This window comes from Calidris pugnax, unplaced genomic scaffold, assembly GCF_001431845.1.
Source record: "Calidris pugnax isolate Ruff unplaced genomic scaffold, ASM143184v1 scaffold70, whole genome shotgun sequence".
NCBI classification, from domain to species: Eukaryota; Metazoa; Chordata; class Aves; order Charadriiformes; family Scolopacidae; genus Calidris; species Calidris pugnax.
In genome coordinates this window covers 13780242-13795953 of record NW_015090862.1, presented here as the reverse complement: position 1 = coordinate 13795953, position 15712 = coordinate 13780242, and the positions used below count along the sequence as shown (strand labels likewise).

The 15712-nt window shown below is 42.0% G+C and overlaps 1 protein-coding gene across 1 annotated transcript in view; it reads left to right on the top strand.

Moving 5' to 3' along the window:
- LOC106889493 (A-kinase anchor protein 13-like) overlaps window positions 1-15712 on the top strand; it is a 113793-nt gene that overhangs the window by 16706 nt on the left and 81375 nt on the right. Inside the window, exon 2 of the mRNA XM_014944572.1 lies at window positions 2344-2399. The gene's annotated coding sequence lies outside the window, so the exon portion shown is untranslated. The remainder of the gene's footprint in view (window positions 1-2343; window positions 2400-15712) is intronic.

The following is a 15712-nucleotide window of genomic DNA, read 5'->3' as shown; positions in this document are numbered from 1 at the left end:
TTGCATGTTGGCATTCTGCAAAGCAAGAGGTAATTTGTCAGCCGTTGGCAGCCTTGTCCCTATTTACATGAGTATCTTTGATACTTCACTCTCCACGTGGCAACCTGTGGACCATCTCCATTGGGTCTTCGTACCATTCTGCGTTTGGTTATTCCCTCTTCCTGCCTGGTAGAGATTTGCACTCCATCCCTGTCTGATTCCAACTGGTGCCTGTTCAAAAATGCACCACCTTGTCATTTAAGTCTTCCTGTCCATATAATAGTCTGTTGAAAAAACTTTTTATTATTTTTCCTTGTATTGATCTCATTTAGCATTGTCAGAGAGGAAAGCGATTAATGACTTGACGTGTTTTTGCGCCGGATGGAGTAATGATGAAGTATAGCTGAGTTGTTTTCTTCCTTTTAAAGCCACATACTATTTTCTGCTGTGAGTGTTTTGATTCTTGTTTATTTTGCTAATTCATTCAGAGAAGAATAGTCTGGGAGAGGGGAAGGAAGAGGCAGGGTTTGCCCCTGCAACCATCATTGTTAGCCCTAACTTTTGGTAGAGCTTTGCTGCTTTGGCTCGACCTTCTTAAGCTTGAGAAATATGTTTTTGTTTGTATTTCTCTCTTCTTACATTCTAAAGCTATTTTAGCTATACCAGATTGAATATTAATAGGGGGAATGTTTTTCAGAGTCTTGATAGAGTTTCCAGGCAGCTTTTCATCCGCCAAGTACTATACTGGGCTCTCGGTGGTGGGGTTTTGCTTGGTTAGCTCTAAGAATCTGCAAAGCAACTGTTCAAAATTGCTGACACATGTTAAATAATGTGGAAATCGCCATCCTACTCCATTGAAGTCTGAGTGCTCGTGTCGACAATAAGAGCAGCATCTGACCCTTAAAATTATACATGAACGGGCTTAATCTGGAGAGCATTTCTAGGCAGCATCTTCCCTCTAACTCTGGCTTGTTTATCCTTTTGGTCTTAGGTATTGTTTCTTTTTTTTCTTTTTTTTTTATATTTTATTTGCTCAGTCTTTTCAAAAATATCTCATTCTGCTTCATCTGTGTACTTCTGAATTATTCAACCACATGTGCATATTTAGTGATGCCAACTTAAGAGTAAAATCTCAATTTTGTAGTTGGATGTGAGGGGAGAGGTAACGCCTAGTTCTAAGGATAATGCTGTTGGTATAATGCTTATTTGTAAGAAATCCATCATCTTCCACCTCCTTCCTCCAAAGCTCCACTTTTCAGCTTTGGAGCGGCTGTAATCAGCCTGTACGGCTTGGCTTCCCTTCCTCCTCTCATGAATAAATCCAACTACCTTATCTTCTCTATCGGAAAGTCTTCCCTGGTTTTAACAGCCTCTCGAGGAGCGTATAAAAGGGGCTTTCACTGGCTAACAGGAAGCGAAATGAATAGAGGAACTTTTGATAATGGCCTGTCTGTCTGAGCGGAGGATCAGCCCGACTAAATTGTACCAGATTAGTGAATGATAGTGCTTCAGCCGGGGCCAGAATTATAAGTTTTTAATCTTGGAACAAGCAATGACTTCTTCCTCTTAAACAGCGATCAACTCCCTCTTTGATTTGGAGGCTTGCAGTCATCCATATTCAGTTAGTTTGGGTGGTTGAGGGTGGGTTTTTTTTTTTTTGTGTCTGCATTCATGAGTCTTTACAAGCCTTGAGTGCTTTTTTCGGTAGCGGTATTTTGGCGAGACCTGTGGTGGTCACATACCATTTCTGCCAGTGACATGCATTGTGCTTATATTACTTATAGGGTTATTATGCCTATAATGAAGCTGTGTATATCACAGCTTTCTTAATATCGATGCACATGCTGCCTTGCAGCCTTTTGTAATTAGCCGTGGGGTGGTTTGGATAATTTTTTATAAGCAATACTTTTGGTTCCTGCCACCTTGAGCCTTCCTGGGATGGGTGACTCCTCCTCGCTTCCCACCCCACCACTTGGTCCAGACTTTCTGATAATGCAGCTCGACGGGAATGACAAATGACTGAAAATCTAAATGGGGCAGCTTAGCTAATTGCCTTAGGCCTGACTTGTCTGCTGGATAACTACTTTTATTGCAGTCCGGCGTGATTGACATCTGAGGAATTGCACTGGTATAATGCTGGCAACAGCGGTGGAAAATCTGCCCTATTGTTTCTGATATGTTTGCTGCCTGAGGAGCACCTTTTTGTTACAAATAACTATCTGAAATGCAATTGATGGAGTTTTTTTATTTTATTTTTTTCTTTAGATCACTGACTCTTCATGTTCCCCCCCAGAAAAGTGAGTGAGAGTATTATCCTACTTACTAAACCTTTGCCTTTTTCTTTTTTTTTTTTTTTTTTTTTAGGCCTTTTTTCTTGGATTTTAGTACTGGAAAACTTCTCTAATGACAACTTTGCTTAGGTAAGTGAAGCAAGATTTATTTTTTTTTGTGGGTTTTTTAGAATCACTTCCCCTATCTTAACTTCTTCTGCATGTTGTGTTGTAACTGTGAGCTGCCAGCCAGCTGTGCTGCGTGTGCTGTGGTTAAGATGTAGTAAACAAAAGTAGGGGTAATGCCTGTAGTATGACATAAGGACCTCATTTATTAATTTAATCAAATAAAGTGGACGTGGTGCAGAATAATGAAATACAGCTTTCATCTGCATATAAAATTTCTTTTTCCAGGGGATGCTCTGCATTTATGTTTTTCTTTCTGGAAAGTCAACTTATTTTGTTGGTATCACTTAATATAATCTCATTAGGAAAACAAAGCCTTAATACTTCCAGGTCTGTAGATACAGTTGCTTTTCCTCCATCCCTTTCTCATCCCTCAGTAGTTCTAGGCAGGAGTTTCTGGCATGGAGGGCAAATCATAAGAAGCTTGAGAGTTTTATGTTTTGTTGTTTCGTTGGGTTTTTTTTAGCCCAAAAAAGATGGTAGAACCCCAATAAATGTAATATTCCCCTTCTGTCTTCTGAACCCCATCTATACCTCTAAAATGGTAAATTCAAGCTGGTCGGTGATAAACAGGGTTTCTAAGTGTTGATTGCAAGCACATGGTCTTTCCTACTTATAAATACCTTTGCAAACCCAGTTCCTGTGCTGCTGGGGACAGCAGGGGATCCTCCTACTCAAAGGGATTTCCTGTGAGCCCAAGTCCAACCCAGCGGTGGCTTGGATGGTGGGTGGAAGAGCTAAGCGTGCTGCTGTGCCATAAATACACTGTAGTTCCCTTTTTCTGCGATGGAGAGAATATTCAATTGATCTCTGATGGAAGGCAACAAGTTCATCCCCAGATATGCAACTGATTTGATGTATTTGATGTTGTTTGTAATCCTGGATAAGGCCAAACAGCGACTGCAGTATTCACACGGGAATATAGCATCTATGCTGACAAACATTAAAGTGCTGCTGTTCTTTGTAAAGTCCCTGTGAAAGGGTTTTCTTTTCTCTCTCTGTGTTTGCTGCTGCTGGGTCCATAGCAATACCCACCCTCTCTCCCTTTTGATCTCCTTCCAGTGGACGGTCAGTGTGGAAGCTTCTGGCCTCTGTCCCTTGAGATGATGGACCTCAGTGAAATAAAACTGAACCAGTCAGACCAGAAGTCTTCTCTGGACTGCTGCTCCCTGGCAGCTGTCCCTCTTTGGGGATGACTTAAGGAGAGTGAATGGGTCTTTAGCTTTAAAACCTCATTTTAGCAAAATAGAAAACTCCAGAGAGGCTCTTGGGTTCCCTTTAGTCTTCCTTTTAGGTAGTTTGTCTGAGTTTATCTATAATCTGCTGTTCCTTTGCCAAGGTACTGAACTCAAGGTATCTTGTGTAGTGTGGCTTTTGTCTTTTCCAGAAATGCACAGGAATGGGCTGGTGGCCTCCAAGCTGCAGGTGCTCCACTGAGGTGGACTTCCTAGTCCTGAGAGATGGTCTCCCTGGCGGTTTGCTAAACCACAAGCAGGAGCAGAATGTAAGACAAAGCTGAAACTGGATGTGCTGGCAGACTTTTCTCTCAGTTAGTAAAACACAAAGATCTTAGCAGAGCCATCTGTGGTACACATCTGAGATAACTTGTTGCTTGGGATCCACCAGCTTGTTGCTCTCAGACACACTTGCCCGTCACAGCACGCTTGTGGTTCCCCCATGTCTCTCTCAGCTGCTCAGTAGCTTAAGGAGTGACTAATTTGCAGCCTGAGGCTGTATTTATTGATGCCACTGCCTGTCCAGAGAGTGGAGAGGACTCTGCAAACCAGGGAATTATTTAGGCAGCACTTTTAAACCCTTTTAACTTTGTGTATTAGACACATCTATGAATATATGCAGACCTAGCTAATAAATAAGCCAAGGAATGGTAGTTAAGAGGAAAGAACATAATTAATTCTGTCATGTACTCTGCTTTAAAGTTGGATCCAGAGCAGTAATGCGTTATGCTGGAAAAGTAAGCACTGTCATTATTCAACGAGGGAACGTGGATGAGGCTGACACTGTTTTCCTCCTTTTGATTTAATAATATTTTTGCAGTGGTGTGAATATCTTAGATGGTCCTTGTTTGGGACGGTGGAAGCCTGATGAAGCTCAACCCTTTCCGAAGGGTCATTACTCCTTTATTTGAGTAGAGTTTTGTATTAACGCTGCTTTGCTGACACAGAACGTGTGCTGTTCGAGAAGGCTCTTGCTGTGTTTGCTGCGGTGGGGGTGCTTGGCTGTAATTCCTGCTATATAGTTTGGAGGGGAGGGCGTTTCTGTTTCATCAGGTGATCCCTTTTCAACTTCCCACTTTGTACTGTTGACCCAGGTCAAATGTATGTCCACAGAAAAAAATAAAATCCTTTTTGTGGAGATGCTATTAAAAAGCCAATATGAGTTTCTGCTAGCTTGCATCTATTTTTTTTCCTTCCCCTATAGCAGAGTGCAGAGAAGAGGCCTGACTGTAGCAAATCCAAGTTTATGTGGTCCTTCAAGCTTAACTTTTTTTTTTCCAGAGTTTTATTTATTTATTTAGTGGGGAGAGGGATATGGGGGAATCCTTGATTTGCATCTTCAAACATTTAAAGCTGCTGTGAGAATGACCATCTTTTTTGCTAAAAGCTATACTTCTCATGGTAGAAAGTTACATAAAGCAAGGCAGTTAACTTTTCAGCTTCCGATGACAACTGATAATAGGAAAAAAAGCAGTTTGAAGCTCCCCCTTGTTCTTACCCATAACACAGCCTCTCCCCACTCCTTCACACTTCTCATCTTAGCAAATTTATTGATGTGTAGTTAAGCACACACAGAGAAAAACAAGGAAAGACTTTATATACCTTTTCCTGCCTTGTGCATGGTCCAGATAACCCAGCTTGAATATCAGATCATCCCTTGAGTTTGCATAAACAAAGATGTGTGTATCTAGAGTGAGGTTGTGTTGTGCAACCCCTCAATGCCTCTTCCTGTGGACTTTTCTTACAAGTTTTGCAGCTCTGGCTCTTCCAGCAGAAGTCTTGGGCAAAACACACCCATGGAGACACCAGTGGAATAGCTGATGCACTTCAGCAGCCTCCTCCTAAAATAAGTGGTGGAAGGATGCCTGTTTCTCTTAGCAATATTTTTTTTGGAAGACGAGCATCTCCTCAGCGTGTCCTTGGCTCTCTGTATCTCCCTAGCAAACTGTAGCACTGAATAATCCTCCTTCTTCCACTGTTCCCAGTTCAGTCAGTTTAAAAGTTCCTGGTTAAAAGCAACATGGTAAACTGTATTTCTTTGCTCCTTCAGGGTGTGCTTCTTCTGATTTTAGAAAGCTTGCAAAACTCCCAGGAATTCAGAGAGGAAGGGAGTCCTTCCTTGGTACAGATCCAACAGAAGTTGCGTGTTGTCAACTTGCACAAGCTCTTTCTTCAAAGTATGAAATATTTTTTTTATTTATTTATTTATTTTACGGGGAGGGTTCTGATAGAAAATTGTTAGCCCTTGGTGGGTGGCACAAAGCACATTGACTGGAGGGGCTATTGTTCTGTGGTTAATGTGCTGTTTATTTTGCAGGCAGTGATCTTTTTATTTTGCTGAGGCAGATGGAGGGATTCCCAGTTCCACAAGCATAGCCCTGGGAGAGATTAGCTGGTTTTAGGTTTCACCACTTGGATGATGAGGTTAGCCTGAGACAGAGATGCATCCCTGGGTATGGAAATGGGCTTGGCCCACATCTCGTCTAGCGATGTAAAGCCTGAGAAAGGACCAAGAGGTCAGCTTCAGCTTCTTGAGGAATGCAGTGTATGTTCATTCTGTGGCATGTGTGGACTGCTGGCTTTTTTATTTCAAAAAGGGTAAAAAAATTACTTACGAGATCATGTGTTATTTTTTTTTAAATGCTCTGATTAGAGCTACAATTAGCTCTAAAGCAGAGCCTACTTTACAGCTACATAAATATACTTATCGTTGATACTGAAGCCCTAATGATAAAGAATCCTAAGAGTTTTTTCATAGCTATGAAGCAAAGAACATTTCTCCCAGTCTCTGCCTCTTAGCACTTTTCCTCCACTTTACCTGTCTCCCTGTTACCCAGTTTAGCAGCATCCTTAGTTTGCAGACACCAGGAATTTATTTATTTTTTTTCATCAATAGCAGTCTCAAGTAATTACTCTGCAGTTCTCTTAATAGTTGGTTACAGAAGTGAGCTCTTCTGCTCATGTCAGTTAAAGGTCTGTCATTTTTGATGGTGTCTAGAAAACTGAAGCTCTGAAACAAGCTAAAATGAACAGAAGCCTGTTTCCTCTTTGCTCACATGGGCACTTATTCACTTCCCCATCTGCTTTGACTTTGAAGATTGCTGAGGTTCTTCCTTCGTCTGACCCACTTGGCATAAGCTAGAGCAGATTATCTTTCTTCAATAGCCAAGTTTATAGGGCTTCAGCTTATTCGTAAATAGTCCCTGGAGTTTTGAGTGCTGCCTTTCTCCTTCTTTCCCCTTCAAAACTGACTTGTTCTCATTCGTGTACCAATTGGGGAAATGCTTTTTCAGCCTATAGATAGAGGGGAGAGTTGGCGCAGTCACTAGGCGAGAGGGCATGTCAAGCTGAGGAGATTTCAGTAAGTACCCATGATTTTAAGTATTTGTCTTGTGCAATTTCTATTTGTGCTGTTAGCACAAAAGAACAACCGTAGAGCAGAGCTTTGCTGTGCTAGCCCTTGTACAGGCATAGTTCCAGGGTATAGAATCAGTATTGAGACAAAATGCAGGACCTGGATATACAGAAACTCCATAGAAATGTGTGATTTTTTTTTTTTTTTCTTTTATGTACTCAAGAGAAGGACAGGGTGATGCTCTGTCTTTGCTTTCACACTCAGCAATTGGTTTGCATGTGTGAGTGGTTATTGTAAGGTATCATTAAAACTCACTTTCAGCTTTACTGAATGTAATTTTCTTTTATTCTGAGATGGAAATGTGTTTGGGCTGTTGGGTTACAATCGTGGCATCTGTGCAACTCTAACTACTTTGGGTCTCTCTGCACGCTGGAGGTGACCTCTTCTCCTCCTCCCATACAGGGGTGGGCTGTGCCATGAGAGGTTTTGTTGAGTAGCTATCAATAGTAGAAACAGATATAAGTTTTTATAGAATAGATGGTTAATTCTTCTAATCTGCTTTAATCTTAAAATTCATTTTAAGATTGTCTGAAACATAACAATCCCAAAACTTTCCTCTGAATTTTGGTACATCCCAGTCAGGCGAGTCTAACGGAAACCAACTTTCATTGAAGCGCTGGGCTTTCCACAGTTACTAAACCTTTGACTTCTGTGTGTTTGTAGATACAAATGCATAATAAGAGTAACAGAATAAATATCTTTAGTTTGGCCTTCCCTTTATAAGGGAGTGGTGGGACAGCCAACACAAATAATGTATGAAAGGCTTGAGGTCGTAGACTTGCTGTCTTTAAACTCTTATTTCAGCATTTCTTGTTGTCGAGAGCGAGCTGGAGTGGCTGGTACAGTCCTTCGCTTTTGCCCTGTGTGAACCAAGGTGTAACTTCACATCTGCTTTTTTCTAGTAGCTTTGCATTAACCAGGACCGTATGTACGTCTGCATCTTGGCTTGCTTTTTCCTTTCTTAATTCTCCCTCATCTTCTAGCCATCTTGCTGCTGCCAAAGCATGAGGGGATTTTTAGTTTTCTTTTCATTTTTATTTGCTGGGCCTGGTGGGCATGTGACGTTTCTGGTGGACTCGGAGGTTCTGCAGGCCATCTTCTCTCATCTTGAACTTTCAGGCCTTGTGATCTGCACGTGGTCCTTCTGGCCTCTTGGTAGCAAGAGATAGCAGCCCTTTGCGGAAAGATAGGCTGTAATTTTGTCCTGCTTTGAACATGTGGGATTTAAAGTATTTCCTATTAGATGTACTAGTAGTATAAACAAGCTGTTTTGTTTAGTGTAAGCCCTTTATCCTGGTAGGATTGGAGACATCTTACAAAGCAATGACTATAAATTTAAAACTAATATTTGTCATTATTTAAGTAAACATAAATCAGGATGGTATACAAAGAACACAGAAGTTCCCAGCTCAGGGACCTGAAAGACAGACCTACTTGGATGTAGGCTGTGTTCTTTTTGTTCATTTCTATTTTAAATTTATGGCATTGCACACTCAATTAATACCTTTTTTAAATTTGTGTCAATGATAGAATGAATATATATTGCGGTGGAGACAGATTTCAGAGTTAGAGAGTACACATAGGATGAGTAGGTGGAAGAATAGCAAGTATTTTGGTCTTCTGGTGTGGCATCTTTGCCATCCTAGTTGGCTTGATACAGAGGACTCCAAATAGAAGCCTTGAACTGGAAAGGGTAAAGTACTAGGTAGCATGTTATAAAAAGTCTTGTAGAGTGTGGGAGTAGATGAGTAATTCCAAAAACATAATGCTAGAGAGAAGTTTCCATGCCAGGCTGTTAAATTTCATTGCTGTGTTAATTAGAAAGGAAGAAACCCCTTGGTTTTTATGAAGTTTTCCTACTCAGTTGAAGCTCTATCACATTAGATGGAACGACAAAATGATCAAGCACTTTTCTGGATGCCAGCAGCCTTGTATTTGCAAAATAATTGTATTTTTATGAATCAGTGTTAACTTTTTGAAAAATAAAGCTTAGGACTTGGAAAAAGCAGATGCTGATGAACACAGGGAGGGGTGGGGAAGAGAATGTAGTGTTGTTGGTGATGAGGTGACCTCTGGTGTTCTAATTTCATTTACCAAGTAGCTGTTTTTCATAAATAAAACTTAAAATTTTACCTTTGAGGAACTTCATTTTAGGGGGTGGGAGGAGTTCATAGTGCTTTAAAGGCCTGGGTTCAGCTCATAATCCAAGAGTGAATTCAGTATCTTCATAGACTGGGGGTGTATGAGCTTGTAGTTCATCAGACTTTACAAAAAATTACAAATTTGCAGATGTGTGAGGGACTGCGGGGGGAAGTCCTTGCCTCTAAGTGGTGGTAAAATTTAAAACTCATATGGGTATGGCTCTGATCAACATCCATTTCAACGTTCCCATAAAAAGCTTATGACTTGGCGGGGTTTCAAGGACTGAAAAAAAAATAATAATGCTTTGTATACAACATGTTTTATTAATGTTGAAGGAGTAACGTTGCTGTATTTCAGTGTCTGCCACTGCACAGAGTCAGTTCAGTTTGGCTCTTGTAGACTTTGGCTTTTCCTCTGACTAAAACAAGGCCTGACTTCACATCTGCTTTTTTCTAGTAGCCTTGTATTAATTAGGAGTATACATATTTCCAAGTTTTGGCTAGGTTTCCTCCTTTTTCCTCTTTAATTCTCCTGTGTTGCAGAGTAAATTCACGATTCTTGACCCTCAGCTGGTACTGTAAAGTCTATTCGTGTAAACCTTGATGTTAAGCATCACATCCCACTTACTTGCTCTGATGACCTTTTGCCTCCTTTTAAGCTATATGTAAAGGTGAATTTGAAATTAGGCAGCTGAAAAAGAAGTAGTCTGTTAAACCTTGGCAAATGTGGTTGACGTAATAAAGCAATTTTAAAAAAAAAAGACATTTTTAATGGAAATCAGTGTTGTAAATCAGTGTTGTAAAACGTGAGCTTTAAGATGAAATTGCTGAAGATAATTTTGTGCAGCCAAAATGCTAGGGAAGGCAGCTAAGACAATTGAAGCACAAAGTCACAATTCACAACCATGTACTGGTGTTACCTCGGTAAGATTACCTCCGCTTGGGCTTGGCTGGAGATCAAGGAATGTCTTGAGGAGATGGCCGGAGCGGGATCGCTGGTGCGGAGCATCGGGTCACGCACTGAAACAGGAGTCTGGACTCAAACACTGAGCACTGGCCTCTTTGAGCAAGCGCGGTAGGATGCAGCCTGGGTTCTTTCAGACAGGAGAAGAAGTGTGGGCATTTGACTTCTTAACAGTAGGTTTTGCTCCCTGAGTTATCTTACTGTTAAATATTAAGTGAGATAGCTGTATCTCTGTCTTATGCTTCTGATTTGTGGGTACTATTGCTTAATTAATATTTATGAGCCACTTGGCGCACTTTAAAAGTGCTGTAGGATCGTAAAGTATTACTGCATTTGCGTGTGCACGCTCTTAACAAGGAGGTTTCCAGCTCCTGCTGCGCACGCGCTTGGCTGAGTCACGCAGGTTCTCCGTGACCCGGTTCCCTTGAGGATCAAGCAGTTCTGCTCCCTCCTCCACAAGTGTTCAAGGTCAGGGTGGATGGGGCTTTGAGCAACCTGATCTAGTGAAACATCCCCTCCCATGGCAGGAGGGTTGGACTAGGTGGTCTTTCAAGGTTCCTTCTAACTCAAACCATTCTATGATCTCCATAGAAGCCCCTTGAGGCTAATAGCTGTTCTTATCTGCCTTTGCCCCATTCCAGGGGTGCCTTATGGACACCTTGACCCTCTTCTCCACAGCCATGAGGTTGGGCATTAATTCCTGGCAACAAACAAAGCATTTATTCCTCTAGTTCCTTCATTGTCTCTCCTGCAGGCCCTACACAGGTTTCTGGCAGTTGTCCTTCAGGGATACCATCTTGACTTTTGATTTGCTTCCTGTAGGGAGGAGTTGGGTGAGCCTTAGCTGCTCTTCTTTCCATGGTGGGCATGGAGATCCTTGGAGCTGGAGAAGAGTTCAAGGGCAGCAGCCAGACCTGGACTGGGATTGAGGATGGATGTTCACGTGGATGACGGTTGCAAACCAAAACGGTTTTGATGCTGCCTGTGGCAATGGCAGAGCGAGAGGGTGGTGCTTTTCCAGGAGAGGTTAGGGGAAGATTCATCTGGAGCTGGCTCTGCAACCACAGTCTTTGCAAGGCACTTGCATTGCCTCTGTCTGACCTATAAACATTTTGAAACTTGTTTGGTATTCATCAGTACTAGACAACTGAAAACCAACCATATGAGCAAGATTTGATTAGTTATTTGAAGAAATTCCCACTTTCCAGATCAGAGTTTAAAGAGGCTTAATATATTATCTGCAGGTAAAAACAGAAGTTTAGCCCTGGACTGTCCAACAGGAAATGCAGAAATACCAACTGCTTCACCAGAAGCTGAAATCCCTTTGTTTGTAACCCAACTGAAGCTCCCTGGTACTTGCCTGTGTTACCTGCTTATGGCCGGAGTCCTCTGAAAAAAAGAAAAGCCTCGTGTAACTTGGTCTGCTTCTCCTCGCTGAGCCAAAGCTTTTAATTCAAGCGTGGATAAAGCAAGGAATTTGAGCCGGCTCCTAACGTCGGTCACGCTTTGAACGAGGTGAAATGGAGTAGAGCCGAGTTACAGAACACAAGGTTTTCCTTGTGAAATCTGAAATCTTTGTCAGGTCCCTGAAAATACGCGTGAATAGTCCCCGTCAAGGTGCTGTGGTTCAGCTCCTTGCCCTTACCCTGGTGTGATGAGCTTGCAGCATGGATGACACAGAAGAATTTCAGTTTTTTCCTGCGGTCCTGTCAGCTGATGCTCTCAGCATCTTTTAATCTTGGATATTTACGGCTTGAGATAAGGTGTATGTTGAGTTGCGCTTATTCCTAAATTAGATCTACACTCAATCTAGCAAAGGAGGAAAACTGTTGTTATGCTGGAACCCTTCTCGGGGGGTTATGTGGCTTTTCTTAAAATAAAAATGCGGGGAAAGGAAAGGAGAATGGATGGTTAAGTGGTTTCAGTCACTATTAATGTTTGCCTACTGCAGCAATAACTTGTATTTCATGTCTTTTCCCAGGGGTGGGAGAGGAAGGAAAGGAAAGAGGAAGTTGGTTGTACAATTTTAGTTAAACTAGCCAAGTGCTTGTTAAACTGGTGTGTGTTACAAAGCAAAGTCACAGAATCACAGAATGATATGAGGTTTGGTTTGATATTAAATGTTTGGTTTTGGTTGGTTTTTTTTTTTTCCCCCCAATTATACTTAGTTGTATCCAGCATCCTTAGGAGTCTTGGAGCTGCTGTCTCTTGGAAGATCAAGATTTTAATTGCCGTTGTCTTCATGGGGTGAGATGGAGCTGAATGTGTAGCAGGACCTGGAGAGTTGACATTTTTTGCCAATTTAAAGTATTCCTCAGCTCCTGTCAATGCTGCGAGGCGTCATGAATGTTGTCAGCACATAAAGTTTTGTTCTGGATGCCTTTAGCGCTTGTTGCTGTGCTCCTTCCCGTCTTCTTTCCAGCCAGCCGTTACCACCTCTTTTTCTTTCTTACTTCTTTTTTCCAGTAGTTTGCTTAGTGAGGAAAGACATCCTGCAAACAAACCAAACCTTGCGTAATCTAAAAACCTTAAGAGGTGACCCTCCTTCTCCAAGGCCAGGCTGGATGGTGCTTTCAGCAAGCTGGTCTAGTGGGAGGTGTCCCTGCCCAGGGCAGGGGGGTTGAAACTAGATGATCTTTAAAGTCCCTTCCAACCCAAACCATTCTATGATTCTGTGCTGTGCGTGGGGTTTTAGGTGGGGAGATGATCTTCATGAGGAGGTCATCCCATGATCTCCTGCGCTGTGCCCCAGCCCATGAGTTGTGTGTCTACCATTCATCCGTTGCTGTTTATGCCCGTTTAAGAAGTTAATCTTTCTGAAAGGCGCTGGGCTGCTCCGCATGGTGTGGTTGCCTCAGCTACAGGAGTGTAAACCAGGAGCGCTGGGGAAAATGGAGGGATAAACATTTGCTGCTCCTTATTTGCACAGGGGAATACAAGAACCTGGGATACTTTTAGTGACTTGGAACAATTTTTATTTGAATGCGAGATCGGTCATGACCTCCGTTCATTTACATAATGAAATTAAATATTCAAGCCATTGCAATGCCATAAGAAAAATCTGTTGAGATTGCAGTCCCTCTATTTGTATCAGCTGACCTTGGTCTGACCAACAAACAAATTTTACTTAATCTGGTTTTTTGTTTGTTTGTTGTTTTTTTTTTTAAATTAAAAATCACATACTTCAAAGAATAAGTTACTAGTACTTAATGAAAGTGTCTATGAAGCTGACCATTGCTCTGTGTACTGCACAGGTTGAAAAACTTTGCCGGTGCACAGGTTGATATTTTAATTTAAGTGCATAAAAGCAAAGGATAAAGGGATTAGTGTAAGAACTTAACAATTTGCACCATGGGGTGGTTGAAGTTCCACTCTCTTGGGGGTTCCAAGCAACATTTATCAACGTGACGTCCTAAGACAAAGCCAATTTATGCTGTGACCTGCCCCTCCCCAGTGAAATCACGGGTGTGTTTGGCTTCCCATCCAGCTGGTGTATTCATAGAGCTGAACTGGGCTTTTGTGGAGGGGGAAGGAGGAGTCTGGCGATGGCGGGATCTCCCTCTCATGTGGAAGCACTGTCCTGCTCTGCAGAAACAACTTCTGCCTCTTGCTTTCTCTCCCAGGTCCTTTCTTAGCCCTGGGGAAAGGGGTGAAGGAGGTTTTCGGCTGGAGAGTGTGTTGGGAGCTTGCTGGTGTCCTTCACTTTTCCGTTTTACTGTGCAGTGTTGGGGTTATTTAAACAACTTTAAAATTCAGGTCCTATAGAGAGGATAAGGCAGATATGTGCAAATATCTTGTATATTGTTGCCTTCCAAGTGAGAAGTCCTCTTACACCTCTTGCAGGCAGATGTGGTGGCATTTTTTAGCACAAATGGTGTTGCAAAATGATGTTTGGCTCTTAGAGATAATACTGGGAAAGTCTATGTTCTTTCCTGACTGCTCTTAGCCTTTACACTTAGCTTCTGTGCTGCTGTTACCTTCTGAGATGCGTGGTCTCTATGTTACTAAAAACATACAGCTAATAAACTTGTCCAGGCAAGAACATGGCCCTGATGCACAATTGCTACCTGGAGCCCTAGGCCTGAAAGAAATATTAGCGTTGGAGATGATGGTAAGGAGTAATCTTCCAGGTCTCTCTTTGTATTTAGTCCTTTTAAGGTTTTAGCTATGCTCTTGGACTATAATTTTTTTAATTGCATGGGACATAAATCTTGTTGGTACATTACAAGGGAATGCAAAAAAAAAACACCCCTTTCTTTCAATGTGCAGTACATTCCTCATATAGAAAAAAGTGCATGGCAGTGATGCTGAAAATCTTACACCTTTTGAAGCTGTGTGGAGATGAATATTCAACCTGTGAGCCAGGAGCAAGCTGCAGCAGGGATTATGTGAGAGCTTTGTATGGGAGGAATTTAATTCACCCAAGGTTTACATAATATAAAAGAGAAGACCCCTCTTTCCTTGACTTACGGGAGTAGCCCCACTAAAGTCAGAGCTGCTATTCACATGAACAAAGGATTTGCAGATTGCAGTCCAATTTAGATGTATTTATTTGTGTAAGACTGGCTCAGTAATACAGATAATGCACAATTTATTATGTCTGTTAAGCTTTCAGATTTCCATCCAGTTTAGGAAGAATTCGCTGGACTTTATCATTCTGGAAAATGAGCCTGTCATTTCCTGAAGAGTAATAAAGAGCATTGGCAAAGATTGTAATGTCTTTCAAGACCCAGCAGTATGTTTCTGCACAGTATTTGTGTGCAGCCTGGCACAGAGTGCCCACAAGGCCAGTTTTAGGTACCTTGGCTGTATAATACCTAACCAACCAAAGCATGGCTGGTTGAGCATTGCCAGTGGTTCTTGACTTTGTCCGTGACTTTGAATGCACAGGAGTGACAAAGCCCTGTTTTGCAAATAGGAGAGGGGGGTGGAATCAGAATGAATGTGCTGGGAGAAATTGGGAGTGGAGAAATGGGGAGAAATTGGGAGTTTCTCTTCTCCTAGAAGAGACCTTCCACTGGACTTGACAGACCCAAGGATCCAACATCAGCCTTCGTACCTTTCCCTCACTGTACCTTTAGGAAGGTCATAAGTTGGAGGTGGGGAACCTTTCCGTGTGCAGCAAAAGCAGGTGGCTCCTACTGGAGGTTGAACAGAGTTGAGTCCTCAAACATGAGCGAAAGTTGCAAGACAGCAACTACACTTTTTGACATGAACCTACATTTTTTTGAGGTTTGCTCCTTAAGTTGCTGTGTTCGTGTCTGTCTTGGGATTTACCTGCGTTTCTTTGCTGTGTCTGAACATACTCTTTGAATTCTTTGGACGTGTTGAGGACCTTTCTCAATCCTACTACACGTGACCGTTTTCTGTACATCAACATCCCGGATGCTCATCCTTTCCATTTAAGCTGTGATGCATCTGCTGACATTTGTTTGAGAAAGTTTCCTCTTGTTGCTCATGTTCTCCTCCTTGCCCTGTGAAGGCACAGGGTTATATTTGGCGATCTTTCCTCCTGCTGCTCC